Source organism: Arachis stenosperma, chromosome 3 (genome assembly GCF_014773155.1).
Source record: "Arachis stenosperma cultivar V10309 chromosome 3, arast.V10309.gnm1.PFL2, whole genome shotgun sequence".
NCBI lineage: Eukaryota > Viridiplantae > Streptophyta > Magnoliopsida > Fabales > Fabaceae > Arachis > Arachis stenosperma.
In genome coordinates this window covers 131,745,103-131,764,586 of record NC_080379.1, presented here as the reverse complement: position 1 = coordinate 131,764,586, position 19,484 = coordinate 131,745,103, and the positions used below count along the sequence as shown (strand labels likewise).

The following is a 19,484-nucleotide window of genomic DNA, read 5'->3' as shown; positions in this document are numbered from 1 at the left end:
TAAGTGAGAGAAATTTGCAATTACCATCACAATTGACAATGATAATGAGGATAGGAATTTCGATTCCCAACCCTTGCTAGGACTTTTCTTAGTTATTAGTTTATTTTCTTGTTATTTACATTCCTTGCTTATTAAACTCAAAACCCAAAAAGATACAATCTCATAACCAATAATAAATACACTTTCCTGCAATTCCTTGAGAGACGACCCGAGGTTTAAATACTTCGGTTAATTCTATTGAGTTTGCTTAAGTGACAAACAATCTAAACGTTGATTGAGGTTTAATTGTCGGTTTAGAACTATACTCGTAACGTGATATTTTTGTGAAAATCTTTACCGACAATTTTCCTCCATCAGTTTTTGGCATCATTGTCGGGAAATTGCAAATGTGTGCCTTATTATTGGTTATTGTATATATTTGTCTTTTTCTTGTTTGTTAGTTTTAGGACTTTGTTGCTTATTTTTATTAGTTTTTGTTTTATTTGCTACTATGAATCCTTATTCCTTTGTCTATGAGAGTGGTTACAACTATGTCGTAGGGAATGAAAGCTACAATGAGGATATGCATCAAGGATAGAACTATCAAAGGTGGGAGGAGCTGCAACCATATGATCAACCTTTTTGGCAATAACCTCCACCAACGTACCATGAGCAAGAGCCATTCCAAGATGCACATCAATCCAATAGCTATGGTGGCCCCCCTTGTAGTTACCAACAAGCCCCACCATATGCCTATGAACCCCCTTCTCAACATAGTTTTGAACCACCATACTCACAAGCCACCTACAATCAAACACTTCCTTATGACCCAACCCATATCCACCATACCAACCACCTTATGAGCCAAATAAACCATACATAGAGCCGCCCCAATTCCAACCCAATTACTTTCAAGAACCAACACCTCAATATACACCACCTCCAATGTATGCGAACTTTCAACCATAAGATGAATTTTCCTTTCCACCACAGCCCTCCATAGGGGAATGTCCATATCCATCAATCCAAGAGTAATATGATCCTAATTATGTTATCCAAGCGGAACAAGAGCCACGGGATCATTTTAAGGAAGCAATGGATCGACTTCAAGCAGCCATCCATCAAATGGAGCGAGAGGAAGGCCGAAAAACACATGAAACTCTCATGGATAACATTGCCAAAACGAGAACCACCATCGACCTATGGGACTCATGCAATAAACAAAGCATTTCCATGGATAAAGGTGGAAAGTCAACCGAAGAGCGGAGCATAAAGGAGATCTTGGAATCTCAACTTGAGAACAAGGGACTGGAGTGTGTTGTGCAACAAGTGGAAAAGATAGAGAGTGTTGAACCGCCACATCCTTATCATGATGAACCACCTTCCTATCATGAACCCTTCCTCCCAAGCAATGAACCCTCATATCCACTCCAATCCCTAATGGATGACACTCTTGGTGTTCTTCTTCAAGGGCAAAGAGAGATGAAGCGGACGACACTAGAGTTCATAGCTACCTTGACCAAGGTAGTAGATAATTTAGCTTCACTGCGCTTCAACACTCAAAGTACCCTCATGGCCGCATGTGGAGAATCTAATGAGGAGCATAGCATGAAGGAGAAATTAGAAACTCTGGTTGAAAATGAGAAATGTGGCTTTGTATTGGAACAATTGGAGGAAGCCGTAATTGTTAAAGAGGAAGAAGTGGTCAAAGACTTAGGAGATGTTGAACCTTCATGGGAATCGGAGTTGTAGAGTATTCCTCCAAGAAGCTTGAAATTAATGTTGAGGACGGTAGTGCACAACCTCCAAGGCATATTCCCTATGAGGAATTGGATGCTATAGATCAAGAGACAAGTTCCCTTGGTGATGATGATCATAAATCAAGTCCTCCTAGTGAAGAATTTGCATCCGCAAATGAACTCCTCGAGTTTGAAGAACCCTCTTCGATTAAGATGGAGAATGATACGGAGATGGAAGTCTTTCGAAAATGTTGGACAGGAGTTGAATATGCTTTGTCAAGATCGTTGGAGACTTCTCTACCTAGGTTGCCGTCTACTCCTTCATATGAGTGGGTAAAACTTATCTCTCTTAACTTTATTGTCCAACTCGAGTGTGGTATTCTTGAAACAGATAGTCAACTTAGGAGGCTTTGTGGAATTAAGCGTAAGAAAATGATGTTTAGTGGTTGGAGTTGCAAATCAAGACTCATCAAGGTTGAGATTTCAAGAGCTAGATGCAACTGTTGGACTAGTGATCAATTGGTTGGATCTAAGAGAAGAGTTTGGTACTGCATTGAGAATTCGGATTGCTTGCCACCCAGTTGGAACAATGATGATCCACTTAAAGACAGATATAGAAACAAGATTTGGGATCCCGACATACAAGAGTATCAACTTTGGGAGCTCAAAGCTTGTGAAAAATTTCATCAAGGCTTGGTGAATTCACTTGGAAATGTTGGAGCTTATTGGAAGTCCAAGCATTGGTGGAAGTTTCAAGATGAGTTCAAGCACAAGCCACCATGACAAGGAGCTCACCAAATGTCCAACCTAAGGACTTTAACTAAAAGTGTTAGGTGGGAGACACCGCACCATGGTAAATTTTTCCTATTTTATCTTTTATTTATATTGGTAATAAGTTAAATTTTCAATTTTAGTTGGGTTTATTTGGTTTTCACGTGTTTAGTACTGTTTGGCATTAATTTGATAGCTTGTTGGTAATAGCTTGTTTAGTACAAATTATCCGCTCATCACAACACCAAACTTAAATTGTTGCTTGTCCCCAAGCAACTGAAAATCAAATAAGATAAAAAGAAGAGAATATACTATAGACTCCAAATTATCAATGAAACTTAGCTCCAAATTAGATGAGCGGGACTAGTAGCTTTTTGCCTCCGAACAGTTTTGGCATCTCACTCTATCCTTTGAAATTCAGAATGATTGGCTTCTTTAGGAACTCAGAATCCAGATAGTGTTATTGATTCTCCTAGTTAAGTATGATGATTCTTGAACACAGCTACTTATTGAGTCTTGGCCGTGGCCCAAAGCACTCTGTCTTCCAGTATTACCACCGGATACATACATGCCACAGACACATAATTGGGTGAACCTTTTCAGATTGTGACTCAGCTTTGCTAGAGTCCCCAATTAGAGGTGTCCAGGGTTCTTAAGCACACTCTTTTTGCCTTGGATCACAACTTTATTTCTTTCTTTTTCTTTCTTTTTCTTTTTCTCACCTTTTTTTTTCGTTTTTTTTTTCGCTTGCTTCTCTCTTTTTTGTATTCACTGCTTTTTCTTGCTTCAAGAATCATTTTTATGATTTTTCAGATCCTCAGTAACATGTCTCCTTTTTCATCATTCTTTCAAGAGCCAACAATTTTAACATTCATGAACAACAAATTCAAAAGACATATGCACTGTTCAAGCATACATTCAGAAAACAAAAAGTATTGTCACCACATCAAACTAATTAAGCTAGTTTTAAAGATGAATTTGAAATCCTATACTTCTTGTTCTTTTGTAATAAAAACAGTTTTCATTTAAGAAAGGTGATGGATTCATATTCATAGCTTTAAGGCATAGACACTAAGACACTAATGATCATAAGACACAAACATGGATAAACATAAAGCATAATTTTCGAAAAACAGAAAAGCAAAGAACAAGGAGATTAAAGAACGGGTCCACCTTAGTGATGGCAGCTTGTTCTTCCTCTTGAAGGTCTTATGGAGTGCTTGAGCTCCTCAATGTCTCTTCCTTGTCTTTGTTGCTCCTCTCTCATGATTCTTTGATCTTCTCTAATTTCATGGAGGAGGATGGAGTGTTCTTGGTGCTCCACCCTTAGTTGTCCCATGTTGGAACTCAATTCTCCTAGGGAGGTATTGATTTGCTCCCAATAGTTTTGTGGAGGAAAGTGCATCCCTTGAGGCATCTCAGGGATCTCATGATGAGAGGGGTCTCTTGTTTGCTCCATCCTTTAGTAATGGGCTTGAGGTCATGCCTTCTCAGTTGAACCGGCTTCCCTCTTGAATTTCTCTTCCATTGGGCGTCTTCTTCACAGATATCTATGAGGACTTGGTCCAACCTTTTGATCAAAGTTGACCCTTCTTCATGGCCACAACTTCATAGAAGTGGTCTTGATACACCCTTGAGACGGATCTCTCCATCCCTCATGACTCGGAGGTAGAAGCTTTTGCCTTCCCTTTCCTCTTTCTAGAGGTTTCTCCGGCCTTGGATGCCATAAATGGTTATGGAAAAACAAAAAGCAATGCTTTTACCACAACAAACTTAAAAGGTTTGCTCGTCCTCGAGCAAAAGAAGAAAGAAGAGAGTAAAAGAAGAAGAAATGAGGAAGAAGGGAATGGCTTTGTGTTCGGCCAAAGAGGGGGAGAAGTGGTGTTTAGGTTGTGTGAAAATGAAGGAGTGAAGAAGGGTATTTATAGGAGGGAGGGGGGGATAGGGTTCGGCCATTATGGGTGGGTTTGGGAGGGAAAGTGGTTTGAATTTGAAGGGTGAGGTAGGTGGGGTTTTATGAAGGATGGATGTGAGTGGTGAAGAGAAAGATGGGAGTTGATATGTGAAGGGTTTTTGGGGAAGAGGTATTGAGGTGATTGGTGAATGGGTGAAGAAGAAGAGAGAGAGTGGTGGGTTGGTGGGGATCCTGTGGGGTCCACAGATCCTGTGGTGTCAAGGAAAAGTCATCCCTGCACCAAATGGCATTCAAAATCACGTTTTGAGCCATTTCTGGCGTTAAACGCCAGGCTGATGCCCATTCCTGGCGTTTAACGCCAGGTTCTTGCCCTTTTCTGGCGTTTAACGCCAGTCTGGTGCCCCTTTCTGGCGTTAAACGCCCAGAATGGTGCCAGACTGGGCGTTAAACGCCCAACTGCTAGCCTCACTGGCGTTTAAACGCCAGTGGGTTCTTCCTCCAGGGTGTGCTGTTTTTCTTCCTGTTTTTCATTCTGTTTTTACTTTTTCAATTGATTTTGTGTCTTCTTATGATCATCAACCTACAAAATAACATAAAATAACAAAGGAAAATATATAAAATATAACATTGGGTTGCCTCCCAACAAGCGCTTCTTTAATGTCAGTAGCTTGACAGAGGGCTCTCATGGAGCCTCACAGATACTCAGAGCAATGTTGGAACCTCCCAACACCAAACTTAGAGTTTGAATGTGGGGGTTCAATACCAAACTTAGAGTTTGGTTGTGGCCTCCCAACACCAAACTTAGAGTTTGACTGTGGGGGCTCTGTTTGACTCTGATTTGAGAGAAGCTCTTCATGCTTCTTCTTCATGGTGACAGAGGGATATCCTTGAGCCTTAAACACAAAGGATTCTTCATTCACTTGAATGATCAATTCACCTCCATCAACATCAATCACAGCCTTTGCTGTGGCTAGGAAGGGTCTGCCAAGGATGATAGATTCATCCATGCACTTCCCAGTCTCTAGGACTATAAAATCAGTAGGGATGTAATGGTCTTCAATCTTCACCAATACATCCTCTACAAGTCCATGAGCTTGTTTTCTTGAGTTGTCTGCCATCTCTAGTGAGATTCTTGCAGCTTGTACCTCAAAGATCCCTAGCTTCTCCATTACAGAGAGAGGCATGAGGTTTACACTTGACCCTAAGTCACACAGCGCCTTCTTGAAGGTCATGGTGCCTATGGTACAAGGTACTGAAAACTTCCCAGGATCTTGTCTCTTTTGAGGTAATTTCTGCCTAGACAAGTCATCCAGTTCTTTGGTGAGCAAAGGAGGTTCATCCTCCCAAGTCTCATTTCCAAATAACTTGTCATTTAGCCTCATGATTGCTTCAAGGTATTTAACAACTTGCTCTTCAGTGACATACTCATCCTCTTCAGAGGAAGAATACTCATCAGAGCTCATGAAAGGCAGAAGTAAGTCCAATGGAATCTCTATGGTCTCATTTTGAGCCTCAGATTCCCATGGTTCCTCATTAGGGAACTCTGTGGAGGCTAGTGCACGCCCATTGAGGCCTTCCTCAGTGGCGTCCACTTCCTCTCTTTCCTCTCCAGATTCGGCCATGTTTATGGCTTTGCACTCTCCTTTTGGATTTTCTTCTGTATTGCTTGGAAGAGTACTTGGAGGGAGTTCAGTAATTTTCTTGCTCAGCTGTCCCACTTGTGCCTCCAAATTCCTAATGGAGGACCTTGTTTCAGTCATGAAACTTTGAGTGGTTTTGATTAGATCAGAGACCATGGTTGCTAAGTCAGAGGGGTTCTGCTTAGAATTCTTGTAACACCCTACCATACAAAGTCTTATGCTTAAGTCATAATTCAGAGATGGCAAGGTATTACGACCTCTAAAACAAAAATTAGTACGTATAGTAATATGAATAATTGATTATAACTAGGAGCCTTTGTAGAAAAAGGGGTAAACAAAAACCGCAACCTTAAAGCGCAACACTCAGATCGATTACATAACGAACAAGGATAATCCAACACGTGATTATATATATATACAAAAGAGTGTCAAAAACAGGAATATCAAGACTCAAGATCCGGATGCGAAGATAACCGGTCCGAGCATAACAATATATACATATGATAAAATAAGGAAAACCCCAAAGGAAACCCAAAGGGACACAAATACAGAAAACCTATTCTCCAAAATCTCCCATAAGAGGAGTCATCACAGTTTGTATTATTTAATGGAGATATAAGTATCTAAACAAAACATATAAACCAAAAACATGGTTCCCAAGAACAAGGAATCTTCGCGATCAAGAAGTCTCCAGCATGCCTCAGCGGGAAACCTCACGTCCTGCATCTGAAAACCACAAAATCCGCATGGGTGAGAACCAGAGGTTCCCAGCAGGTAACAGCTTCCACATATATAATACATAATAATGGAGGAAAGCCGAAGGCAATCCTAGAACTTCCTCCAGATAATATCAAAGCTTATAAACAAGCTAAACCATATAAGGGGATCTGACTAAAGATTCTTCAGTCTAACTAATACTTCCCTTTCCAATTCCTTCAAACCTCCCAACCGCCAGCAGGAGTATAATATATCAAACACAGTTATATCAGACAAAGAATATACAAATAGTAGCAGTTAAGGCATTTAGACGATTAGCAAGTAATATGCAGTCAAATAGGCAATCTCAAACAATTCACATAGTATGCATATGATGAATGCCTGTCCCTAGTGGCCGATGATATCATCTTGTCGGTTATAGAGCCAACCCGACAAGTCCTGGTCGCTAACCATTGGACTGTCCCTCTGTCACGCATCCCCAAACTCGAGTTATACTCGTTATAAACTTGATCATAAACATGATCCATATCCATCACCCTCACTGGTGAATATTTACGGGGGTTCGAGCTCATCCGGGCCTTTCACAGTGCCCGGCCACACTTGCAACATAGGGTTAACAGAGCTTCGAGTCTCAACCTGGAGCACGTGGTGGCTAGCCACTGCTACTACCCAAGGAAACTCGTACCTCAGATAGTGGAAGTGCAATTTCACAATTATCAATAATTCAGCATCAACATGCATGAATTATCATCCATGGATCAACATCCATATCAGCCATTCCGGCTCACGGTTCAATCCAGAACCAGCCAATACTCATAGCATACACAGCTATTCCGGCTCACGGTTCAATCCAGAACCAGCCAATTCATAAACAATTACGGCCCTTCGGCCAATGGCATAACAAGCACTTCCACCACCATCCTCCGCATCTCACATAATCATCTTGATCCTCATTGATCATTCATTTTTCCCTTGCTTCACTCGCAAGTTACCTCATTCACTAGCCCCTTTCTAATAGCTAGGCATGTCATAATGATTTAAGACATAAATGGTGAGATCGGAGGCTTAGAAGTATGAGATTTGGCTTTTAAAACTCAAAAATCAACTTTGGGATGAAAACAGGGCCACGCATACGCGCACTCCACGCGCACGCGTGGATGGCCTCAAAAACTTATCGACGCGCAAGCGTCATGCACGCTAACGCGTGGATTCCAAACTTGCCCATCGACGCGCACGCGTCACCTACGCGTACGCGCGGGTGTTCTCGTGCCCCAAGCACAACACCGGCACAGTTCTGGCATAACTCTCTGGAAAATGGCTGGGCATTGGGTGCAGTACAATCGGCGCGCCCGCGCACATCACGCGTACGCGTGAATTGCACTTCACGGAAGATCGGCGCGTACGCGCCAGGTGCGCCCACGCGCAAGGGTTCATTCTGCTAAAAATTTTCTAAGTTAAAAGCTGCAGAATTTCACAGATTTAAACCCCAATCTTCCAACGGACATAACTTCCTCATTTTAAATCGTTTTTCACCCGTTCTTCGAACGGCATGGACATCCCGGATCCAATTTCATTTCTAAACAGATTTGGTACAAAACGGAGATCCGTAGTCCAAGTTATGTCCCGTCAAAGTATGCCCAAAAACCATATTTTCATACAAAACCACAATATGCCATTTTCAAAACAACCATTTTCAACTCTTTCCAAAATCAATCAAAACATGCCAATTTCATCCCTTTTCTTTGAAATCAATTCAAAATGTATCAAATTCAACATCAAGCCTCCTCAACTCACACATTGACACATAACCACAATATACCAAATCACTAACTCATCATTTTAGCCCACTTCACCCAAGTGGCTCAAACTCAAACATATTGACATATCATATACTACTCCTCATGCCAATTCTCAACAACATCAATTCCAATAAATCACCATTGTACATAATCAATATCATATTCACCATCAACATGGTTCAACCTACAATTCAATCATAACCAATCATCAAGCATATATCACAACATGCATATTTCCCATACATCATACCACCAAGGCATCAATAACCATCATCACATATATGATCACATCATATATCTCAATCATTTAACAACATCAACATTTCAATGCTTATCTTAGGGCCCCTAGCCTAAGTATTTCCTACCACATTACATATTAGATACGGGAAACCGAAACCATACCTTAGCCGAATTTCCCAAGCTCCACCGGAGCACTTCCAAACCTCTTATCCACAAGCTCTCAAGGCCTCAACACCTCCAAGAATAGATTTTTCACCACCAAACCCTTTCCAATCTTTTCAAAGTCACCAATCAAGCTCCAATATTCACATATACCTAACCTAAGCCACAACCATCATACCCATACACAACATCTCAAAACCCAAACATCATAAAATAACAAAATACACTAGGGTTGAGAATCTTACCACCTCCAAGGTCCAAGGAGACAAGATTAACCTTCTCCTTCAAGAGAGTTGGGTCCTATAACATCAAAGAACCCAAAATCTCAACATTTAACCCATGAAACTCGAAAATAAGGGCTGAGATTTCGAACAGCAACACGTGGCTTACCTCAAGATTGGTTGTGTGGGTTTTGTAGAGCTCTCCGCGGTGAACGCGTGGCCGCAAACGGGGCGGCAATCGGAGCTCTAGGTCAAAAGTTATGGTGGTTTGAAGATCAAGTGAGAGAGAGAAGTTGAGAGAATGTTCTTCCCTCCATGGCCTCTCTTTTTCAGCGTGAATTGAGTGTTGTGAGGAGAGAGAATGCTGAAAACTAGGGTTTTGGTTAAGTTATGTTGGGCCAAGGGCCCACTTTGGGTCCGGTTGGCCCGGTTTGGCCCGTTCGGTCCAATCTTGGTCCGAATTCTATAAAATTGGTACCGAAATTCTCGTCTCAGTCTCCTCTATCACATTTAGCCATAAAAATCACATTTTAGGCTTTCTAGAATAAATTCTAATTTATGGGTTAATTAGCCGTTAATTAACAGGGTTTTACATTCTACCCACCTAATTGGGAATTTTGCCCACAAAATTCAAATGCAATTACCTGAGAATAAATGCGGATAATCCGTTCGCATCTCCGACTCAAGTTCCCAAGTGTGTTCCTCAACACCGCCTCGACTCCAAGCCACTTTCACTAAAGAAACCTCTTTTCCACGCAACCGTTTGATACTAGTATCATCAATTCTGACTGGAGCCACTGGAAGTGTCAAATCTTCCCTTAACTGAACCAATTCGGGTTCCAACACATGGCTAGCATCAGGAGTGTACTTCCGAAGCTGCGACACGTGAAACACGTCGTGCAGGTTCGAAAGATGAGATGGTAGAGCCATCCGATACGCCACCGGTCCAATCCTTTCCAGGATTTGAAATGGACCAATGTATCGAGGATTCAACTTCTTTGCCTTAATTGCCATACCTACTCCCGTAGTCGGAGTAACCTTAAGGAAAACATGATCTCCTTCCTCAAATTCTAAGGGCTTTCGCCTTTGATCGGCGTAACTCTTTTGACGACTCTGCGCCGTGAGCATCCTATCTCGGATTTTCTTGACTTGTTCGGTGGTCTCAGCTATCATTTCCGGCCCCAACAAGCTTTTCTCTCCAGCCTCATACCAACATAGCGGAGATTGACATTTTCTCCCATACAAGGCCTCATACGGAGCCATTCCAATGCTCGCATGATAACTATTATTGTATGCAAACTCCACCAATGGCATATACCGATCCCAACTCGCCAGTTGGTCCAAAACACAAGCTCTCAACATATCTTCTAGTGTTTGAATCGTCCTCTCAGATTGACCATCTGTTTGAGGATGGTAAGCCGTGCTCAAGCTTAATCGGGTTCCAAAAGCCTTCTGAAATGCACCCCAAAACCTTGAAGTGAAACGAGGATCTCTATCAGAGATTATAGTAGCAGGTACACCATGGAGTCTCACAATCTCCTTTATGTATAACCGTGCTAGCTCCTCAAGGGTGTAAGTCATCCGAATGGGTAAAAAGTGAGCTGACTTCGTTAGTCGGTCCACAATCACCCAAACAGCATCAAAACCAGCCCTAGTCCTTGGCAATCCCGACACAAAGTCCATTGCAATACTTTCCCACTTCCATTGTGGAATCTCTAAAGGTTGCAACATCCCGGAAGGTCTTTGATGTTCAATCTTTACCTTTTGACAAGTTAAGCACTTTGATACATATTCCGCCACATCATTCTTCATACCCGGCCACCAAAACATCGCCTTCAAATCATGGTACATCTTAGTACTTCCCGGGTGAATGGAGAATCCGCTTTTGTGTGCCTCCTTTAAAATATCTCGCCTCAAAGTGCCAACATCCGGCACAATGATTCTACCCTTGAATCTCCATAACCCATCTTTTTCTTCCGACACTCTCCACCGTTTTCCTTGCTCAATAGCCGGTAACACCTTCCATAACGCTTCATCATTTTGATGAGCCCTTAGGAGTTCGGTCTTAAAATCACTTGAGATCTCTAATCGGCTCAAACACAAAGTTCCGGATACTTCTCGAGTACCAATTTTTAGACTCTCAAATCCCTTGAGCAACTTCTCCTCTTGAAGCATCATCCAAGCCGCATATAACGACTTCCGACTTAACGCATCCGCCACTACGTTCGCCTTTCCCGGATGGTAATGCAACTCAAAGTCGTAGTCCTTCAATAATTCCACCCACCTCCTTTGCCTCATATTAAGCTCTTTCTGATCGAAGAGGTACTTCAAGCTCTTATGATCAGAGAAAACTTGGAACTTAACCCCGTAGAGATAATGCCTCCACACCTTCAAGGCAAACACAACCGCAGCGAGTTCCAAATCGTGTGTAGGATAATTAACTTCATGAGGTCTCAACTGTCGTGAGGCATACGCCACCACATTACGATGCTGCATCAGCACGCACCCTAGGCCCTTCAATGAGGCATCACAATACACCTCAAATGGCTCATTCGGCTCGGGTAACACTAACACAGGTGCAGTGGTCAACTTTCTCTTCAATGTCTGAAAGCTCTCCTCGCAATCAGGAGTCCAAACAAACGGAGTGTCTTTGCGGGTTAACTTTGTCATTGGCAAAGCTATCTGTGAAAAGCCTTTGATAAACCTTCGGTAATAGCCAGCTAGACCCAGAAAACTCCTTATCTCTGTTATGGTGGTTGGTTGTTTCCAATCCATCACCGCCTCCACCTTAGTTGGATCTACTGCTATTCCCTTCTTACTCACCACATGGCCCAAAAATTTCACCTCACCCTTCCAAAACTCACACTTAGACAGTTTTGCATAGAGTTTCTTCTCCTTTAGAATCTGTAACACGGTCCTCAAGTGTTCCGCATGCTCTTCCTCAGTCTTGGAGTAAATTAGTATGTCATCAATGAAGACAACAACGAATTTATCCAAAAACGGACGGAAAACTCTATTCATATAATCCATGAATACCGCAGGAGCATTCGTCAACCCAAAAGACATCACAGTGTACTCGTAATGACCATAACGAGTCCCAAAAGCGGTCTTAGGGATATCCTCACCCCTCACTCTTATCTGGTGATAACCGGATCGCAAATCGATCTTGGAGAAAACTCCAGCTCCTTGTAACTGATCCATAAGATCATCAATTCTCGGCAATGGGTACTTATTCTTTATTGTAACCTTGTTCAGCTGCCTGTAATCCACACAGAGCCGCATACTCCCATCCTTCTTCTTCACCAGTAACACTGGAGCACCCCACGGAGAGACACTTGGCCGTATAAAATTCTTTCCCAACAAATCCTCTAACTGAGACTTTAGCTCGTTCATCTCTAACGGTGACATCCTGTAAGGAGCACTTGAGATTGGTCCCGCTCCGGGCACCAATTCAATAGCAAACTCAACCTCTCGGTTAGGTGGAAACTCATCAATATCATCGGGAAACACTTCCGGAAACTCACACACAACCGGAATCTGCTCCAACCTTTGATCATCACCCGAAACGCCCGCGGTTAACAACATGATACCCTGACATTCGATTCCAGAACAGTTCACCATCATCGAGTTCAAGTAATAATTATTCACTACGACCGGCCCTTCTGTATCTTCCGGCATAAAGTACACCGACTTTGTAGAACAATCAAGCAGGACATGGTTCTTAGATAACCAGTCCAATCCCAAGATAAGATCAAGACCGATCATCGGCAAGCAAACTAAATTATGAACAAAATCACGCTGCTTGAACCTAAAGGAAACTTCCGGGCATCCTAGCCTAGTTACCGTGGCTTCGTGGGTAGCATTGTACACTCTTAGATCATAACCTAAGGTTACAATCTTCAAGCCTAACTCATGAGCTTTCTCAAATGCAATGAATGAATGTGATGCTCCCGAATCAAATAAAGCATTTAAAGTTTGACCAGCTATTTCACAGTTACCTCGAATAAGTGTCTCAGATCCCTCAGCTCCTACCGCTGAAGTGGTGAACACCCGACCAGTCTGTTGTGCTTTTCCAGCACCTTGTTTCTGCCTCTCCAGACAATTGGCGGCTTTATGCCCCGCTTTTCCACAATTGTAGCACAAACCCCATCCGGCCTTGCATGGTGCTCCCGGATGGTGACTCCCACACCTAGCGCAAGCTTGATCATTCTGAGGCTGCTTCCCAAACTTCTTTCCTTGGGAGTTGTTGTTGTTGTTGGGCCTCCTAAAAGAGCTTCCTCTCTTGAAAGACGAACCTCTAGGTGCAAAGCTCTTCCCTCGGTTCTGTGGGAATGATCCCCTTTGACTCCCTTTCTCAGCGGTTGCCCTCTTCACACACTCTTCAGCAACCCTACACTTGTTTACCAACTCGGAGAAAGTCCTAATCTCCATTGGTCCCACTAAACTGAAAATGTCACTACGGAGTCCTCCTTCATACTTAACACACTTCCATTCCTCATAGTCCACCGGGGTCCCTTGGCACATACGAGAGAACCTGAACAGCTCCTCAAACTTGTCAGTATACTCTGATATGGACATAGTACCCTGCTTCAGCTGTAACAATTCAAGTTCCTTAGCCGTCCTAGCAGAAGTCGGAAAGTACTTCTTATAGAACTCCTCTTGGAAAACATTCCAAGTGATATAGTCATCGCCTTGCTGCAGAAGACGTCGGATACCTTGCCACCAATGCGACGCTTCACCGACAAGCATATAGGTAGCAAACTCAACACGCTGTCCTTCAGGCACCACTTGCGCTTGCAGCGCTCGCTCTATAGCCTGAAACCATGTATCAGCCTCAGTCGGACTAGTAGTTCCCTTGAACTTAGGTGGATTAACCTTCAAAAAGTTTGCCAAGGTCATCGGACCCTGAACTCCACCCCCATCATTACCATGGTTGTTCATCTGTTGACCAAGAGCCTCAGCAGTGGCTTGCATAGCAGCAGCCATGTTCTCCAACGCAGCCATAAAGTTCACCGGGTCATTAGGGTTATTCTCCGGCGCACGAGCGTTCGTACGACCTCTCGCACCACCTCTACCGCGTCCACGAGGCGCCATCTGGTTCCTATACATACCAAACAATCGATATTAAGTTGATCAGTCTCAATATCGGAAGTCTAGTACTTCAAAGTCCCAAATGCATGCTCATGAACGTTTATGCCAATTATATCAAGTAGATATACTAACAGCACATAACACACACACAGAGAATGCACAGAAGCATAATCAGTCCATCCCTCAGGCTCTACAGGAACGAACTGCTCTGATACCATAATGTAACACCCTACCATACAAAGTCTTATGCTTAAGTCATAATTCAGAGATGGCAAGGTATTACGACCTCTAAAACAAAAATTAGTACGTATAGTAATATGAATAATTGATTATAACTAGGAGCCTTTGTAGAAAAAGGGGTAAACAAAAACCGCAACCTTAAAGCGCAACACTCAGATCGATTACATAACGAACAAGGATAATCCAACACGTGATTATATATATATACAAAAGAGTGTCAAAAACAGGAATATCAAGACTCAAGATCCGGATGCGAAGATAACCGGTCCGAGCATAACAATATATACATATGATAAAATAAGGAAAACCCCAAAGGAAACCCAAAGGGACACAAATACAGAAAACCTATTCTCCAAAATCTCCCATAAGAGGAGTCATCACAGTTTGTATTATTTAATGGAGATATAAGTATCTAAACAAAACATATAAACCAAAAACATGGTTCCCAAGAACAAGGAATCTTCGCGATCAAGAAGTCTCCAGCATGCCTCAGCGGGAAACCTCACGTCCTGCATCTGAAAACCACAAAATCCGCATGGGTGAGAACCAGAGGTTCCCAGCAGGTAACAGCTTCCACATATATAATACATAATAATGGAGGAAAGCCGAAGGCAATCCTAGAACTTCCTCCAGATAATATCAAAGCTTATAAACAAGCTAAACCATATAAGGGGATCTGACTAAAGATTCTTCAGTCTAACTAATACTTCCCTTTCCAATTCCTTCAAACCTCCCAACCGCCAGCAGGAGTATAATATATCAAACACAGTTATATCAGACAAAGAATATACAAATAGTAGCAGTTAAGGCATTTAGACGATTAGCAAGTAATATGCAGTCAAATAGGCAATCTCAAACAATTCACATAGTATGCATATGATGAATGCCTGTCCCTAGTGGCCGATGATATCATCTTGTCGGTTATAGAGCCAACCCGACAAGTCCTGGTCGCTAACCATTGGACTGTCCCTCTGTCGCGCATCCCCAAACTCGAGTTATACTCGTTATAAACTTGATCATAAACATGATCCATATCCATCACCCTCACTGGTGAATATTTACGGGGGTTCGAGCTCATCCGGGCCTTTCACAGTGCCCGGCCACACTTGCAACATAGGGTTAACAGAGCTTCGAGTCTCAACCTGGAGCACGTGGTGGCTAGCCACTGCTACTACCCAAGGAAACTCGTACCTCAGATAGTGGAAGTGCAATTTCACAATTATCAATAATTCAGCATCAACATGCATGAATTATCATCCATGGATCAACATCCATATCAGCCATTCCGGCTCACGGTTCAATCCAGAACCAGCCAATACTCATAGCATACACAGCTATTCCGGCTCACGGTTCAATCCAGAACCAGCCAATTCATAAACAATTACGGCCCTTCGGCCAATGGCATAACAAGCACTTCCACCACCATCCTCCGCATCTCACATAATCATCTTGATCCTCATTGATCATTCATTTTTCCCTTGCTTCACTCGCAAGTTACCTCATTCACTAGCCCCTTTCTAATAGCTAGGCATGTCATAATGATTTAAGACATAAATGGTGAGATCGGAGGCTTAGAAGTATGAGATTTGGCTTTTAAAACTCAAAAATCAACTTTGGGATGAAAACAGGGCCACGCATACGCGCACTCCACGCGCACGCGTGGATGGCCTCAAAAACTTATCGACGCGCAAGCGTCATGCACGCTAACGCGTGGATTCCAAACTTGCCCATCGACGCGCACGCGTCACCTACGCGTACGCGCGGGTGTTCTCGTGCCCCAAGCACAACACCGGCACAGTTCTGGCATAACTCTCTGGAAAATGGCTGGGCATTGGGTGCAGTACAATCGGCGCGCCCGCGCACATCACGCGTACGCGTGAATTGCACTTCACGGAAGATCGGCGCGTACGCGCCAGGTGCGCCCACGCGCAAGGGTTCATTCTGCTAAAAATTTTCTAAGTTAAAAGCTGCAGAATTTCACAGATTTAAACCCCAATCTTCCAACGGACATAACTTCCTCATTTTAAATCGTTTTTCACCCGTTCTTCGAACGGCATGGACATCCCGGATCCAATTTCATTTCTAAACAGATTTGGTACAAAACGGAGATCCGTAGTCCAAGTTATGTCCCGTCAAAGTATGCCCAAAAACCATATTTTCATACAAAACCACAATATGCCATTTTCAAAACAACCATTTTCAACTCTTTCCAAAATCAATCAAAACATGCCAATTTCATCCCTTTTCTTTGAAATCAATTCAAAATGTATCAAATTCAACATCAAGCCTCCTCAACTCACACATTGACACATAACCACAATATACCAAATCACTAACTCATCATTTTAGCCCACTTCACCCAAGTGGCTCAAACTCAAACATATTGACATATCATATACTACTCCTCATGCCAATTCTCAACAACATCAATTCCAATAAATCACCATTGTACATAATCAATATCATATTCACCATCAACATGGTTCAACCTACAATTCAACCATAACCAATCATCAAGCATATATCACAACATGCATATTTCCCATACATCATACCACCAAGGCATCAATAACCATCATCACATATATGATCACATCATATATCTCAATCATTTAACAACATCAACATTTCAATGCTTATCTTAGGGCCCCTAGCCTAAGTATTTCCTACCACATTACATATTAGATACGGGAAACCGAAACCATACCTTAGCCGAATTTCCCAAGCTCCACCGGAGCACTTCCAAACCTCTTATCCACAAGCTCTCAAGGCCTCAACACCTCCAAGAATAGATTTTTCACCACCAAACCCTTTCCAATCTTTTCAAAGTCACCAATCAAGCTCCAATATTCACATATACCTAACCTAAGCCACAACCATCATACCCATACACAACATCTCAAAACCCAAACATCATAAAACAACAAAATACACTAGGGTTGAGAATCTTACCACCTCCAAGGTCCAAGGAGACAAGATTAACCTTCTCCTTCAAGAGAGTTGGGTCCTATAACATCAAAGAACCCAAAATCTCAACATTTAACCCATGAAACTCGAAAATAAGGGCTGAGATTTCGAACAGCAACACGTGGCTTACCTCAAGATTGGTTGTGTGGGTTTTGTAGAGCTCTCCGCGGTGAACGCGTGGCCGCAAACGGGGCGGCAATCGGAGCTCTAGGTCAAAAGTTATGGTGGTTTGAAGATCAAGTGAGAGAGAGAAGTTGAGAGAATGTTCTTCCCTCCATGGCCTCTCTTTTTCAGCGTGAATTGAGTGTTGTGAGGAGAGAGAATGCTGAAAATTAGGGTTTTGGTTAAGTTATGTTGGGCCAAGGGCCCACTTTGGGTCCGGTTGGCCCGGTTTGGCCCGTTCGGTCCAATCTTGGTCCGAATTCTATAAAATTGGTACCGAAATTCTCGTCTCAGTCTCCTCTATCACATTTAGCCATAAAAATCACATTTTAGACTTTCTAGAATAAATTCTCATTTATGGGTTAATTAGCCGTTAATTAACCGGGTTTTACAATTCTCTGTCTGTTGCTGAGAAGATGAAAGAAAAGGTTTGCCATTACTAAACCTGTTTCTTCCACCATTGTTGTTGTTGAAACCTTGTTGAGGTTTCTCTTGATTCTTCCATGAGAAATTTGGGTGATTTCTCCATGAAGAATTATAGGTGTTTCCATAGGGTTCTCCTAGGTAATTCACCTCTTCCATTGAAGGGTTCTCAGGATCATAAGCTTCTTCTTCAGATGAAGCATCCTTAGTACTGCTTGGTGCATTTTGCATTCCAGACAGACTTTGAGAAATCAAATTGACTTGTTGAGTCAATATCTTGTTCTGAGCCAAAATGGCATTCAGAGTATCAATCTCAAGAACTCCTTTCTTCTGACTTGTCCCATTGTTTACAGGATTTCTTTCAGAAGTGTACATGAATTGGTTATTTGCAACCATTTCAATGAGCTCTTGAGCCTCTGTAGGCGTCTTCTTCAGATGAAGAGATCCTCCAGCAGAGCTATCCAAAGACATCTTGGATAGTTCAGAGAGACCATCATAGAAAATACCTATGATGCTCCATTCAGAAAGCATGTCAGATGGACATTTTCTGATCAATTGTTTGTATCTTTCCCAAGCTTCATAGAGGGATTCACCATCCTTCTGTCTGAAGGTTTGGACTTCCACTCTAAGCTTACTCAATTTTTGAGGTGGAAAGAACTTTGCCAAGAAGGCATTGACTAGCTTTTCCCAAGAGTCCAGGCTTTCTTTAGGTTGAGAGTCCAACCATATTCTAGCTCTGTCTCTTACAGCAAAAGGGAATAGCATCAGTCTGTAGACCTCAGGGTCAACCCCATTAGTCTTGACTGTGTCACAGATTTGCAAGAACTCAGCTAAAAACTGATGAGGATCTTCCAATGGAAGTCCATGGAACTTGCAATTCTGTTGCATTAGAGAAACTAACTGAGGCTTAAGCTCAAAGTTGTTTGCTCCAATGGCAGGGATAGAGATGCTTCTCCCATAGAAGTCGGGAGTAGGTGCAGTAAAGTCACCCAGCACCTTCCTTGCATTGTTGGCATTGTTGTTGTTTTTGGCTGCCATAGGTTCTTCTTCCTTGAAGAATTCGGTCAGGTCCTCAACAGAGAGTTGTGCCTTAGCTTCTCTTAGCTTTCGCTTCAAGGTCCTTTCAGGTTCAGGGTCAGCTTCAACAAGAATGCCTTTGTCTCTGCTCCTGCTCATATGAAAGAGAAGAGAACAAGAAAATGTGGAATCCTCTATGTCACAGTATAGAGATTCCTTGAGGTGTCAGAGGAAAAGAAAGTAGAAGACAGAAGTAGAAAATTCGAATTTATCAAAGAAGATGGGGTTCGAATTTTGCATTAAGGAATAGTGTTAGTCCATAAATAGAAGGATGTGAAAAGAAGGGAAGTAATATTCGAAAATTAAGTAAAAAATTTTGAAAACATTTTTGAAAAACACTA

General features: G+C 42.4%; 1 non-coding gene across 1 annotated transcript; it reads left to right on the top strand.

Moving 5' to 3' along the window:
- Positions 1–18,595: 18,595 nt before the first annotated feature.
- Positions 18,596–18,699, top strand: LOC130972711 (small nucleolar RNA R71). The gene has a single exon (XR_009083874.1). It is a non-coding gene; the product is annotated as a small nucleolar RNA R71 (small nucleolar RNA).
- Positions 18,700–19,484: the final 785 nt, after the last annotated feature.